Below are 16,088 nucleotides of genomic sequence, written 5' to 3'. Positions count from 1 at the left end.
TACTTCCCGTATAAGAATCAGGTTTTACAAAAGGTCACATCTGCACTATCGCGCTAATTAAAATAGTAGACGACATTTTAAGGAGATCACGATACCTTTCAACTGGCAATCCTTATATTCTTAACTCTTCTGTAGCATTTCATATAACAACTGGTCTACGCGTACATCCGTTGTGCGTACACACCGGTAAGTAGTTGGGTGGCTATTGCAGCCACTTTCTATATCCGTCCGTCTGTCCGTCCGAGGCAGTAATTACTCCTACACTTTTCAAGATATTTAGTTAGTTTTTTTTTGCATTCGGTAACTTATTAATAGCTCTGCCACGAGAGCTAAGAAGAATCTCAACGATCAATGTGCGCATGCACAAAATGTGCTTTGTCAATTTATAGAGATATTTTTATTATTTATACGAAACGATTATAATTTTTGCAGGGCACCTACAGCATCCGCCAAAAATAAACCTCGATCAATTTTATTAATTTAGAAACTCAGCAACCTCCACCTGGCGTAAACCTGGGTACCACTAAACATTTTTTCTTGAATAGGTTTACTTATCTGGGTCCTAATTTGGGTTCGATTAAACACAAAATAGAACATGCTGAAACATGAAACAAATTTATTCGGCATAAATCAATCAAATCGGTTAAAAAAAATAGGCACCCATTGCCATTGGCAAATACCACGCAACAGGCGATCGATAGAACAAATTAATTAACAGAAATCTTAATTGCCTTAACCTTAAACACACACACAAACAAACCTTCACTTCTTGGCTTCCACTTAAATTTCGGTTTAAATGGCACTGGGTTTGTTGTAATTTCAGATGTAATGGTGGAAAAACTCCCTTTCACTGGTACTGGGAATATCTCTAGTAAGCGATAAACGCACAATACACAACATTCCGACAAAACTTCGTAAACGTAATACACACTTCTGTCCTGGGAGATTAGGAAAAAAGTTCGATCTTTTGAGTAAAGCGTTAAAAATTGGCACATATTCTCTTTGACCTTTTTCTCTTTAAGTTCCGACGGGGTGCCATGCAGTTCCATAGTTGAGAAAACACGTTTAGAATATTTGAGGTTGAACACTGGGGCACAGATAAACCCATATGAATAGGAGTTGCCAGCCGACTTATGCACTAACTAGCCAATTTCTATATTCGTTTGATTTTTTCAGTGTTTTAGCTAGCTCCGAGGCTAGCTCCAAATTTGCATAATTAGCCGCAAAGGTAAGTAATTACATCACAGCTCATGGGTATAATCTGAGCCTTTTAAGTGTGGGTTTCGAACCCCTTTGGGTACTACAAGCAGCTACGTCATTTGCAGTTTTTATGAGCTGGACGTTAAAAAATCATGTAAATACAACTATACACTTGTTTCCTAATACATTCCATAATAGCAGTAAGTAGTTCTCTACGTGTTTTGCATAATTCATCTGCACATTATTTAAGGATGGGCAGCAATTTTCGAGCTTGAAATATTAACAAAATATGCGTATTCCTGAAGATTTTCTATTACAAATTGATTGCACTTAATTTTTTTCATCCTGTAAAGGGCCCCATATACGGTACGATTAATTTGTGGAATCCGTCGTTTCAGACCGATCGAAACGACGAATCGATAATGTACCTATGTCAAGATCGTTAATGATTTACTTGATCGAATGGGATGTCGCTTGCAAGTATTGGAGTAGCACGAGGGTGCCATGTTGCAATCAGATTGACAATGTCAGCAGTTCGTACAAAAAAAGGCGTTTGAAGTTGATGCCAAAAATGCCCCTTCCTCTTTCGAATGATAAGGCAGTCGAGGCTAGTTACCGACTGATACGCGGGAGGCGTTCGAAAGTTAATCGGCGGTCGTTAACAAAGAGGCGGTCTATGATGCTAAAAATGTCCCTTCAATACAAGGCAACATACTCTCCATCAATATTCCTTTGCTTCTATTGAAGAGTGAATCCAAAAATGCCTTTTGTTAACAGCAGATCCTACGCAACTATTTCCAAATGTTTAAGTCTAGTCTTTTAACACGTAATAAAATTGAACAAATAAATAAAATCCTCGATAATTATTTAAACAAATTCAACACCTAATAATTCTGATACACAACACCCCCAGAATCAGAGTAATATGATCGAATCTTGTGGCCAATCTCAAATTACAACCGACTTTTAACGTTATAAATAATTTAAATGCACATACAGGGTGTCTCATCGTTGATGTAGGCCATAAAGAAGACATTCAAGCGTCTCGTGAACAATAGAAGCTCTACAGAAAATATTGGAGATGATGAACATTCTTGTTGTCTTTTAGATATAACCAAACTTAAATAAATGGTACATGGCCATGGCCACGACGAATTAAACCAAGTTACCTTAAGGAAATTCTGAAACTTAAAGTGAACCCTTAACTGCCCTCTTGGAGGCATCCTTTGAATACAAGTTTTCTAAACTTGTTTTGGTCATTATTCAACACAATGTTCGTTTTTGCTCAACTGATGGCTCACCCGCACATTCAGATATTGTGGAGCGTGTGGGGAAAACTCACTCCCGTAAATTCGCACCCAGGAAAATTTGCCACACCGCCAAATGGTGTCGACCAAATACGAAAAAGCTAAGGCCCATTGCTTACACAAACCGTTAGGGGGATCTCGAGCTGCAGGTATGAACTTTAGCATGCTATCTTCAACGACGGTTAGTAAGTACCCTATTTAGAGTGTTCGGAGGTCGAGGGACGGGGAGGGCCCTACGCTAACTCAAAGCGTGAGACACTCTGATAATTGGAGGCGATTACGGATAAGCAGATGTAATGTTTCTAAAGAACGTTGCGTTTACAGTAGATTTGTCATAATCGTAATAGTTAAGCTGTGACCAACAATTTATTCCACTTTTATTTGCAACTTCCTTTAGTAGAAAAATATCTGTCTTTACACTCTAATTCTAAATTTAAAAGATTTTGATCTTTGACGATTATACAAAGAAAATGTATAAGGGTGTGTACACACGAACCCGAAACAAAAGAAGTGGAAGTGTGCATTACTCAAGTGAGAATTATTTATACCTACACTGGTTAAATTGAGTCACCTGAAGTTACTTAATGATTTATGTGCAATGAGTTAATGTTTAACGGTGTTGTACTAACCGGTTTATTGTATTCATCTACGCGTGCAAGTTCAACAATTATCAGTGGTAAGCGTTTCAATTCGTTGCGCATAATAAACCGAGAAAAAATGGTAGGATTATATAGTGTCACGAAAGCAAATAGATCGTTTATTATGAGACATATGACGCCGATAAATTGCGAAAATGGCCTATTAAGAAAAAAATATTTTTAAAGTTTGTGCCCGACATATTCGAGCTCTTTACCTTTGCTATATGGTATATAATTCATTGTAAGGGGAACCAAAATAGTTCACCGGACGCGCCCAAAATCAAACTCATAATATTCGAGTGGAAGTGTCATTTCAAATTGTTTTAGACAGACTTCAAAATCGATTACGCTATCCCAATGAAGGTTACGCGATGACATGCATTCTCAAATTTCTCATTCACAAAAGCAATAAATATTAATCACGGTTTCACCTCGCTGGAAAAAGAGATGTCAATCAATTTTGATTCTTGAAAGCTTTATAGTGGGACGACCGCACAAGGCGCAGAGAAGTATAGTCGTAATTTAAATTAATTACTCCCATTAGGAATATCCGTGTTCTTAAGCCATTTCTGTGTTATAACGACTGGAACACTCCCAAGTCGTTTTACACCTTGCATTATACGTTACGAACACCTCCTCATTACCATGAAGATTGCTGCGTGTTGATGTGCACCTCTCTACAATCTAGACATCATTGTATGTGCAATTAAGAAACATTCGGATTGTTTCTCCTATGAATATGACGAAATTGTTTCGTTTTTTGTAATAAAACCTTCGTGTAATGCATGAAAACGCTTTTGTTACAGTGTGTTACGAGTTGCTTACTTCACTTGGTTAAGCAAGGTAGACAAATACATGTTTGTACAAATATTGGGAACAATTCAATAAAACCGGGAGTTAGACTAATAAAATAACAAATTTACGTATTGGTATTTGCATGGATGACAATGGGACCTTAGGTAAAGCGCGAACAAAAGTTTATAATTCAAATGAATTCCTGAAACTTTCTAAGAACCTCACTATAATGAGTTTTATTGACCTATAAAAGCAAAATGAGGGTTCTCTCCCGAAACGAACTTAATAAATATTTAGTATTAATTGTATTAAATTTTCCGGCAAATTCTCTATATAACTTCCTAATTTGACTTTGATATATTAAGATTAATAAATACATTTCGCTGTTAGTACAGAACTGTCAAATAGAATATTATGAATAAATCAGATTTTTCTATACCATAAAGAGCTTTCGATAAATTATATAATCCTTATTGAGCCACCTCCCGGCTGGGAAAGCGGAAAATTTTGTTTTCATTCGCTACCGACTATACTAAAGAGTTTAATCAAATATTATAGGAAACTTTTCCATTATCAATTCAATGCTTTTCCAAACAACTCGGTAACGGGAACTTTCCCATTTATTTAAAATTAATCAACTCTAGGTACAACTAAATATTTCAATACAGTCATTCCACGCGGTGTGAAATAAGGGAAAAAGTACGGCAAAATATTCGAATTAAAATTCTTGTGCAATTTTTACCATACCATCAACCTTAGCTTCTGCATGAAGAGGTTTTCATTTGATTTTATTTTATTAATTATTAGCGTTAAAATTTTAGTTTTACTCTTTGGTTTTACCATTTTCTTGGGACTTCATAATTCTTTTCATCTTTTAAATGGTAGCCAAGTTTTAGTTTATATTCATCTTTTCGTAGTCCCTCTTTATATTTTTCATTCCATTAATTTCCCCTATAAGTGGTCCTTCCACTGTACGTTATGTCCCCTACTGGTCTTTTGAATCTCATTTAACCCCTGCAATTTCTACGTCGGACGTGATATCGCAACATAACACCAGATAAATATTTTTAGCGCATTTTCCAACTCATGTTGTAAGGCACTATTACGGCCACTTTCTCCGTCCGTCCGTCCGAGGCCTTAACTACAGTTTTTAAAATATTTAGTTCTCTCGTTCTTTTAGCATTCGGTAGCTCTGGCACCTCAACCAAGAAAAAATCTTGACGATTAATGTGCGCATGTGCAGACTGAGCAATACCAACTTTCTTACATATGGAGTAATTTTTTTCAAATTTTAACCAAAGATTCTTCATATTTAAACATCAGGTGTGCTCATGCACAGACTGAGCAAAGTTTCTTATTTATAAGAATATTTATTTATTTTTGCTACTATTTTAAATAGAGGGGGCTTTTCTATGACATAGGTCTCGGATATTTCCTCATTTTGCTCTAGTGTACTCTCAATGAGTGTACCTTCGACTTCCGTGGGTACCACCCTTTGTTTGGGTGACCCAAGTTCCTTAATTGTATAAATAATTGCCTTCTGGCTAGCCTGAAGTGCCGCTTGTTGTTATTTCGTATTTCGTGTAGCTTTCTAATAGCCGCAAACGCTTCGCCCATGTGACCGTGTTTTACAGCGCTACGGATCCTAATCCGGGTTAGCTATGTATTTTCTTTTTTTTACCCTAATCGTAAACGTTTCGACCTTGTAGTGTACTTAACCCCCAGGTTCTACACTAACTTCACACTACAAGAACACGGAAATAAGGTCAACCCTGCAACGTTTAAAAAAGGCCACCCGAATAACTATTCCCTCCAAAACTAAACAAGATCCCGCTTAAATTTGAAAAGTGGCACGTGATAAAACAGGGCCCCCTTACGTTAGTTGTCGACAACGCTTTGACCTGAAGCACAGTAGGGAAGGAACGTTAAATAAAACACTGAAATTGTGAAAATTTTGTTTAATAATGATCGTAATTATTAAGATTGTGAAAGCCCGGAAATTTAGTTGATGTACATTAATATAAACAAAGCAAGCAAAGCCAAAAGGTGTCGTACTCTAGCAAAAGTAACTGCTACGGGTAAAAAGAGCACGACGTAAGAAAAACCTCGCAGTTTGATTAATACAGTCCAAAAATTAATTAACAAAATATTTGGTAAAAGTTTAAGCAGTAGTTAACAAAGATAGTAAATGCATATAATTACACAATGTTGGTCACACTCCATGTTAAAAGCAAGTTTTTGGGAACAATGGGTCAGGTAGGAGCAGGTACCTAAATTCTGAGAAAGGGTTAAGAGTACAGGATGTGACTCATCTTTGGTGTAATAAAGTCCTTTTGTTAAAAGCAAGATGGAAAATTACATGACCTTGTAGGCAAATTTAACTAAAAACAAGATATGTGGAAATTATTGAATCGCCACTCACTTATCGCACATAGATTCTAAACAGAAGATCTTTGATTAGGGTAATCCCACTCCTACAAGAAGATGGGTAGCCCGCCCCTGGTTTCGGGGTTTCGAGCCTACAGTTGGATGTTGAAGACAACCACGGAATTAGGTGTCGTACTTCAATTTTGACTACAGTTTTTTTTACCACCTCCGTGACTGCTTCATTCACGGAGAAAATTGTTAGTAACAAACAACAAGTCAGTACATACCTCAAACGAATCGGTAATTTCCACATATTAACATAAAATTATCAAAACTTACATGAATGTTACTTCAGGGACAAGACGAAGACGTAATCAACATTAATAAACATAAATTGAGCAAACATTACACCAAAAACGTAAACAATTACAAACAATAGCATAACGGTATCACACATGTGATTCTGCATTGCGGTTAAACCAAGTAAATTTCACAAAGATTCAAACACAAAAAAATATTAAATGCGGCATATAAAACACAAATACGATATAAAGAAATGCAAAAATTACTACCTGCACAAAATAACAACAAACATTTATGCAGCGACGCGTTCACGGCCGCCATTCAAGACAAGATGCCAAACGTAACCCCCGTTCGTGCTTTCTAGGTGGCGCAGGCAGCTTTTCCCCACCTAGAAATTGCATAGTTGCCAACGCTCAAAAATGTATGTATCATCGTAAGTTGTATATACAGGGTGGAACCTTTCAACCTTTTTCGTTGCTTTCAAGGTGATTTGGGGGATCATATTTGCCGCTCGGGCGATCGTGATTGGAGGTTTCGCGGTTGAGAGCGTTTGTGACAGTTGTGGAGTGGGCCTCATCGATGTCATAACATTCACACCGGACTTTTCCAGGACCTTACGTGATAGCTCAAGTTGGGTAATTGTATCGACCTGGTCCTCTTCGAAAACCATGTTTGATAACGTCTGTATGATTTTATTCAGGTTGTCGCTCTGTTCGCTACGACTAGGGAGATGAACGGAAGGTAAGCTTTACCCGAACCTACAAAACTTTACCTTCCAGTTCACTTCCCTACCCTAGTCGTTGCGTTGATGACGACGTCTAGGAACTCGCTTGCATCATTAATGCCTTAGGATCTTAGAGAGCAAGATTTTTTAAAGTAAGCCGTGAGCCTAGTGCCACGCCTTTACTATCTCGCACGGCTCTTTTATTACTGTTTTCGTTCATGTTGTTATCTGAAAGCGTATTATTGTTACTTACCTTTGTCTCTTTACCTGAACCTCGTGAGTATGAGAGTCACCACTGAGGGCGATGACGTGCTCGTACTATTTGTGGTGGATATAATGATGGTGGTTTGAGAGTCACAGGTTGGCTTTTCTCTCTCGCTATTTCAGAGGAGGCGTCCAATCTGTCATTGAATACAGGTAAAAACATCTGTCGAATTTTTGTATCCCACGTATATAACGTAACACTATAACAAATTAAAATAAATGGGGGAAATCACCGTTTTTTGAGGAATTTTTTGATGAGGTGTTAAAAGTTTTAGCTTCCACCTTTTTCCAACGTCCAGAACCATTTGCGTAGTTGACCAATATTTTGTACATGACTCGTACATGTTTGAGTAGATAACGTATCAACTAATTGTCGACAATTCTGGAATTGGAATGCACTAATTATTATACCGAAGCTAACGTTAACTTACTTAAATGTGCGATCCGTGACATTTTCTGTGATAATTGGTTTTGGTATTTGGGGGCGCCTAATCACATGCAGTCTAGGGTAAGGCTTATTACTTTAGTAGTGTCATTTAATGGTCGATTCATTCAAATTTTGGTCAATCATTTTTGCATTGCACTGCAAAGAAGGATAATTATTTACTCCAGTGTTACACTGAACCTTTTTAATGCTATCAAAATGAATTTGACTGAAGGGGCAGTTTAGATAATTCTGACAGATTTGAGTGGCATCCAGAACCATGTTACCAGGGGTAGCAGCAGTTTAAAGCGGTTGGTTGTGCCTGAGTGGCGTTTTGGAACTTCTTAACTGGATACGACTGTTATTTAATAGGTAAAACGTTTATAGATCCCGCAAGACTATTGAAATGAAGTGGATTACTGAGTTGGTAGTTAGTTTGGTACTGGTTGCGGTAACTGCAATGCGAAGATGTCGGTATTGTGTTAGTCAGTGTAGGCCAAATGAGGTGGTAAGGTAATTTTTCGTTTTGCCATATATAAACTTAATAATATTCAATTTCGCAGATCAATTTGCTTCGTTAGAGGATTTGTTTGTTGTCCTGCTTAAATGAATCAAAATAAAGATTATGTTCTCTGCCTTTTTCAATTTTTTAATAAAATGTAGGCAATCCAGTTTTATCCAGTAGTATGGGTTTTATGGAAAAACAGCGTTAGTTTTAGAAATATGTAAAAGCATATAACACCAATACGACCGGGAGTACTAAGCGATGTCCAGATGGGGTTGGATACCTTTTGAAGAACTAGTGGAGAAAGGTGAAGCCCCAAAAAACCGCCCAGAGTGAATATATTTCCCGAGATGTATCAGGAAAACTGTTGATAATGCGGATGATAAAATTGTCGAGGTTTATGTGTGTGGAGAAACATAACATTCCAAAACGAATCTCTTTAACAAACACTTCTAGGCTCGACCTCAGAGATCCGTGTAATTATTCCTTTAAAACCTTAGGAATCGCTTCCGTAGCCTTAAGCGTCTGGAAATCCATTTCGTATTCTACAAAGGCAAAAGCAATTAAAGGGACCTTCCAAGGAATACTAATGTTTAAAGAGATTCCTAGAAACTCTTTAGCAGCCCATGTAGAGATCTTTTTTAAAGGGCACACGGCCCACTTTAAATACAATCACCCAAAGTACCTAACCATAAAGTAGAAAATATTTCTGTAGTTAAGCAGAAGAGGGAATAGATTGTTACGAAAGTTTAGAAATTCACAAAAATCACCGCTTCCTAATAAATAATTATGTCATTAGATCAACCAGAACGAGATTTCTGATTTGTTGAGAGGAAAGCCTACTATTTTTCAAACTAAGCTAATTTCTTATAGGCAAAGACTTACAAGTGGAGTCTTACAGTATAGCCTGTAACCCTTTTTTTTATCGAATGCTACATTTGGATCTTCAATATGAATGGGCTGAAGAGATGTAATCTCACTGTGGCTGACTGGCTACTATAAGTCTACTGCTCTTGTTTAAAGTCCACTTTAATTCTTCAAAAGATGAAGATAATGCATTAGTCATGCTTTGATAGTGTAAGGTCCTTATTATAATTCTGAGGTTATATCCTAATTGTCTTTCTACATTATACGTACCTATTTTCCAGTCTCTACAATACGTAACGTGTTTTCAACACATACCTACCTATTTAACGATCAGGCGCTCCTTAAATAGGGTGTAATCTTTACCATACCAATCCATAAACGTATGTTTATCCTTCATTACGTGCTCTAGCTGCGACATGTTAGTCGAGTTCAAGGGTGTAGCATTGATCTACCTTCATCAGACATTCTGATAATTCACAGTCAACCTCTAATGTAATAAACTATTAATTATACGGTGATTCAAGGATAGAAAGGTATCACTAATCTTTATTCATTTTTCTAATGGGAGCATAAAGTGTAGTCGGTTACTTGATGTCTAGATTCTCTTTCATTTAGTATTGGCAAAATAATCGAACGAAACAAATAATTAGTCAGAAATGCCGTGCCCCCGTTTTCGCGATCGTTGCTTTACACCACACGTGATGATCGTTCGTACGTTTGAATTAATGTTATAGCATGTAACTGCCTTTAATTGCAAATTCGCAACGTTCCCATTAATTTTTTACCCATAGCACTGCTTTTAAAACTATTTTAGGAAAATGTGTTATTCCAGAGATTCGAAGCTCTGGAAGGATATGGATTATCTGTAGGTACCGATACGATCATCATAAAATTCTCGCCAGAAAGTTGAAGTGCTTTGTGCCGTATGGATCCTCGCTCATTAAATGTTTTATTAACATAGATTTCCAGTTGGTCCTGATACCTGGTTCTAGTTTCGTAAAAAAATAACGCGTCTTCGGGAACTAGGAATCCAAACCACTAAAATGGGATTACCTCATGGTTTGGGAACTAAAAAAATCAGGTTTTATCTGAGAAAAGAATCTTATCAGCATGTAGATAAGCAAATTGCAATAATGATTACTCTTTGCAGTTGGAATGGATGTTCTCTGAATGAATTTATTTTGTGGGGATCTAGACCAAAATTTTTCATTGCGATGCTCTGACAGGTAGAGTATGGAAGGTTAGTTATATTTGAGGTACCTTCCAGCTCTGATGAACACCCGGTATCAAGAAGGGTTTTAAGTTAGGCGCTTCGTTACGAAGATTGTGGTTCTGAAAATAGTTATTTCTGTGTAGGAGCTGGAAATGTAGGGTAGACATTAGTGGCTTAATTTTTAGAGCCGCCCGTGAAGGAAAATAAGAGACCGTATGTAATTTTCCCGTTTGCCCCCGTTCTCGTAGGAATATTGTTTTAACAGCCGTCGAATGCTCTCTATTGCCAGGATAAAAGAGAGAGAATCAGGTCGTGCAGTATAAGGAAAATATCAACGTGATAACAGATTACACCGCTCGATCCTATATTCCAAGGAACACACAGGGCATTACTGGACTGCCGAATTTGGATATTCCGATTACTTGGATAGGTATAATTAAATGTAATTAGTTAAATGGATTGCAGATCACAGCGTCCGACTAAGGCGAGATTCTATCCGTTAGATGCGCACTTAACAATCTTGAATTTTGACACCCATCCCGTATTTTTAAGACGCCTGGGAAGGACGTTATTAATTAAAAAAGTTAGTAATTTTTTTATGAAGATAACCGAATGGGCGGCCGACTTGGAATTTCCTACGTTTCCTCCATGGCATAGCCGAACTTTATATAAAGTATACGCTTAATTTAGAAGGGATTTTTTGTATTTGGTGGTTTACCGAAAAGTAAGTTTAACCGAAACGTTCAATCCTTTGCCTTTTGCATTTGGTGTTTAAACGTATGTAAAGCTTTTGCTTTCTGCCTTTTCCATCTTTGCAAACTACGATTTGTAGGTTTTTGAAGTTATGCCGTCTATTTTTGTTTGTGTAAGAAAGAACCCTGGAAAGAACCGAAGCCACCATTGGTGCGCAAGCTTCCGCCGAAAGTGCGTCATAGAGATACTGATATCCACGCGTTTAGGGGATACCAAGATGCCACTTTAAATGAGTAAATTGTACTTCGACCCAACCGAAGTTTTTAGTCCGAAAGTGAAGTTTTCAGAGGCAGGTTTAACTGTATCTAACGCGAAAGTGAACGACAAGTGACAACTGTCTGCAGTGACAGGTGATTCAGGTTACAAATGTCATTCTCCTGCAATATTGCCAAATCGTGATGTCATCCACAGCCGTCTATAATTACAAGCCGTGCTGAGAATTATGGCAACACTGCATGGTAGGCCGATTTCCTAATTCAACTTTACAGATTTCAGGTGTATTTTATGTGTGTTTTGGGTGTAATATTACTTTTTACTTGTTTTAACAGAGCGAGATTGCGACAATTTGTGTTACTCCGTACGGAATGAACAGAAATTATTATTCAGGTAAGTTGCTAAACGAAATATATCGATTTATTGTCATAACCTCTAAAGCAGGCTACTCCTTAGTGGACCCTTTACAAGCACTTGTATTTGTTCAAAGTACCTGTACAAGCTCAAATATGACCTACACACTACGTGGTACGTATAAGTACGGTAAGTGTTTATCGTGAAAGAATACAATAATTATTTTATTAGTTGGTATTTCAGATATTCTAGCACGGACATGTCAAGTCGATTTTCTGAAGGAACCTTCCGACTTATTCCCAGGAGTTTACGGTACGGGAATTTGAAGTCTACGGGGCTCCCCTCTTTAAAAGCTTCGTACCTAGACCCACTGGAGTACCGACTGGCTTAAAATCTGCCATTCCGAATCACACCTGGTCGTTGATAAAACCTCGCTGATGCACATCGGTTTACTGTCCTTTTGCCGAAATTAAGTGCCCAAGCATGTGCTTCACCTCGACCTCTTTCGACAGAAGTTCACCAATTTCGGAGATCTCGATGGAAAACACATTATGATGCAGTTACCAATTTACAGCGTTCCGAATTTTAACGTCAAATAAAAATGTTATTATCCATTTTTGTAAATAAATAAAATATATGTGCAATTGTAAGCTGCTTAAGTATCTTTCTTCTGTATTAAAACCACCAAGGCGAAACACAGGAGAGAGGAAAAATGAAATTTTTCAAGAGCAACAAGACGCCATTAAAATTATATCGGCCCACCGATTGACTTTCGGACAACGTTGCCAAACTTCTCAGCATGGCTTGTAATTATAGACGGCTGTGTGTCATCTGAATGGGACTAACAGCTGATTAGTCGAGCTTATTACGTCACAGATCCCGCCACAATCATCTCGTTTTGAATAAACCCCTAATACCGCACATTTTCATTATTTTTTTTCTAATCAGCCACTCTTTTTATATAAACCTTTATTGTCCAAAAAATTTTTTTATGGTTTCAGGTGTACGCTTATTAAATTAGAAATACGGAATTCAACTATACTGTAAACACTCATTCTAATGCTCTGATATGATTGAACTCCAATAAAAATTCTCATAATTCTCATAGTTGATTGAATATATTAATTTAAAAAAACAAGGCGATCAATTCCATTTTTCTTTACACTTTCGTGATTAGGTGTCAATGCCAAATTAGATTTTCATCTAATATTTCTCTTTACCACATAAAAAGTTGCTAGTACATTCTTCTACTCAAAACACACGCCTTGAATGCGAACTAAAATTTTAATCCAACCAAAGGAATGGTAGTATTGAATTCAAATGTAAAATCTCAATCAATGAAACAAAAAACACCAAATATTTGTTTGGATTCGCTTCTTCACAATAAATAACAATACAGAATCTTTTTATGCAAGTGGTTCTGATAGGTTAATTTCTTCAGGAACATCAAAGTTACTTTAAATAAAAATCAAACTGGAAATTTCCAAAAACAACCGACTACCAATTTATATAATAATTCAATGTTTTGAGTAAGTAACTTACAGTTATGGACGTGGGAAACATTATCCTCTACTACGAATTGATCCTATTTCTCACCGGAAAATTTCGCTCCCTTTAGAAATATGGAAATAGACCGTTTCAATGGTACAGTGAACGTTTTGTACCACTCTATTGAATGATGAATTCCAAGCAAAAATGTCCATACGTATTGCAAATTCAACAAACCGAGCAATTTCGCAAAAATAATACTCGAATTACAAATTTCTACGTTATTACCTAATAACATCAACTTAATGCTACTGGGTCCTCTAAAATGAGTCCTCTATATTGAATATTGTTTGCTTATTTTAGGTGCAATCAATTAATTTGTGTCCACAAAATAAATCTGTGGTATTTTTTATATCTTTTGTGACAGTTTCGTTTATGGGTGCAATTACTACCTACCAAAAAAGTATGTACTTACAGTAATATAATGGCGAATGAAGTCACTGCTTATTAGTGAAGTACCAAACAAAAATTATCGAATAAATTAAACCGAATGAAGCCTATACAAATTGTATCTGTTACTTAATGAAAATTCTTCTTTTACAGAAATATCTTGTTAATAACTATTTTGTTTATGCTTGATCATTACCAACCTTGAAGCCGTATCGTTTAAATCTTTATTTAATCAACCGCGCACTATCCATTTGTCTATTTTCAGTAGTGGATAACAGACTATCGTACAACATGACAGTTTTCCTTTCGGTAATTAATTACATATTGAATACTTCTGAATATGGCAGATTAAAATCAAAGGTTAAATGTTTTAGGTTAGAGGTTAACACCGTGTAAACGTTGAAATGCTGTTGAATATCCTTGATACTTATTAATAATTGTTACGTTATATGTACAATATTCGGAATTTCGTATACCAAAGCATGTAAATATCTCGAATTCATCAAGTCTTTGCGATTGAGTGGATTGATTAGGCTCAAACACGATGGGCATGCAGTAGTGCTTTTTTTGGCTTCAAAGCAGAAAAATAAAATAAATTAAGTTACAGTCGGGCCATTACCCACATGCCTAGTATACAAATTATTACATTCGCTGTCTTTGGGCTCACATTCACAGCAAAATGTTCTAAGTACGTGTCATGAAATATTAATGCAGTAAACCAGATATAAGTAAACATTTATGTAACCAAAAAGACTATTTATAAAATAAACCTAACTTCTCAATCCCGTATTACTAATAAAATTAAATGATTATTACGTGAACAAATTACTTTCGCAACTTTAAATTGAATCTTGCTGTAAAAGGAAATCTTTAGATACACCAAATAAATAGCTACTCGACGATACTAAAATACAGTAAAACTTGGAAATAGCAACGTAAATTAATTGGAGTAAACTGATAAATTTCTCCTTGAAAAGTTAACAAAGAAAACTTAAATCGAACCCCTCAAACGAATGGTAGTGCATTGTTCGACGACAGGCTAAACAAGTTAAAATTAATGCTTAATACGTATACCGAATATTCGAGACTGCGAGCAATGGTAAAGGATTAATCTTTTACTTCGGCAAGCACATCTTTCAAAATCAAAAAATGGTTTTCGTCGAAGCGTTTGGAATGGTAGTAGAACAATCACGTTTCGGCCTGGAAAATCAAACAAGAAACTTAATTTTCACATTTAAATCCTACACTCGTGGATAGGGTGATGAATTTTATTCCGACGCCGAACTACCTAAAGCATTCAGTTTAACATACGTCTAATTTTATTAGAGAAGTCTTTTAGGGTACCGCACGTGACATTTCACGTATTTTTTATAAGTCGCGAACATTTCTAGTCGGTTTCTTTTCAATTTCTCTGAGTGAATAGTACTGTAACACGTAATAGATTTAGACAAGGAGTTTCAGTCAGCTTTTGAACAATTGATAAATCCTCTTCTTAAAGTTCTGAAATAGGCATAAATTCTATGGCAACGTTGTTAGATTAGGTGTCTTGATGCAATTTTATAAAGAACGAACGTGATATAAATTAAACATCTTATAGGCGCCATTATCCAGTTTACCGAAACATATATTTTTTCATATCTGAGATGTTATTCGGTGGATGTTCCGGAAGAGGTCCGCATCTTACTCAAATTTAACAAATTTCGTATTCAACGCGTAGCATTTTCCTTCTGTTATTCATATCAGATATTGACACATAGATAATGATGTAATAATTACGCGCCTGTTACTTAATTAAAAATACAATTCATAACCGACTGTCAGATTTTTTTCATTAATTATAGTCAATTAGACGACTAAATAACTAACAATTCCCTAATTTATGCATTCAAGCGCATATGAGATAGCGATGATGTGGTATAGTACCTGTTAATTAATCTAATTAAGTAAGAGATTTGATTCTTTTAATGGCATTTTTGTGAAGAATAGCACCAAAGGCATTTCGGTCACGTTTTGTTCCTTTTATATTTTGACTATTTCGATCACCGTTTTCAATTACGATAATTTAGGTTACTCCTCAAATCGTGTTATAAATCAGAAAGTTTGCTTTACACGTCATAACATCGACAAGTCAAGGACATAAATGCGATCAAATCGTGAATATATGTATAACTTACATATACAAATTATTTCCGTCGAATCTTGTTTAACGTAAAGCTACTCAGC

The 16,088-nt window shown here is 36.3% G+C and overlaps 1 long non-coding RNA gene across 2 annotated transcripts; it reads left to right on the top strand.

Moving 5' to 3' along the window:
- Positions 1 to 7,999: 7,999 nt before the first annotated feature.
- Positions 8,000 to 8,661, top strand: LOC116168702. 2 transcript variants are annotated; one of them, XR_004144814.1, is made up of 3 exons: positions 8,000 to 8,106; positions 8,410 to 8,535; positions 8,586 to 8,661. It is a non-coding gene; the product is annotated as an uncharacterized LOC116168702 (long non-coding RNA). The 2 variants fall into 2 exon arrangements; XR_004144815.1 differs by having other exon boundaries at positions 8,410 to 8,530; positions 8,586 to 8,658.
- Positions 8,662 to 16,088: the final 7,427 nt, after the last annotated feature.

Source organism: Photinus pyralis, unplaced genomic scaffold (assembly GCF_008802855.1).
Source record: "Photinus pyralis isolate 1611_PpyrPB1 unplaced genomic scaffold, Ppyr1.3 Ppyr1.4_LG4, whole genome shotgun sequence".
Lineage (NCBI taxonomy): Eukaryota > Metazoa > Arthropoda > Insecta > Coleoptera > Lampyridae > Photinus > Photinus pyralis.
This window is presented reverse-complemented; position numbering and strand designations above follow the sequence as displayed.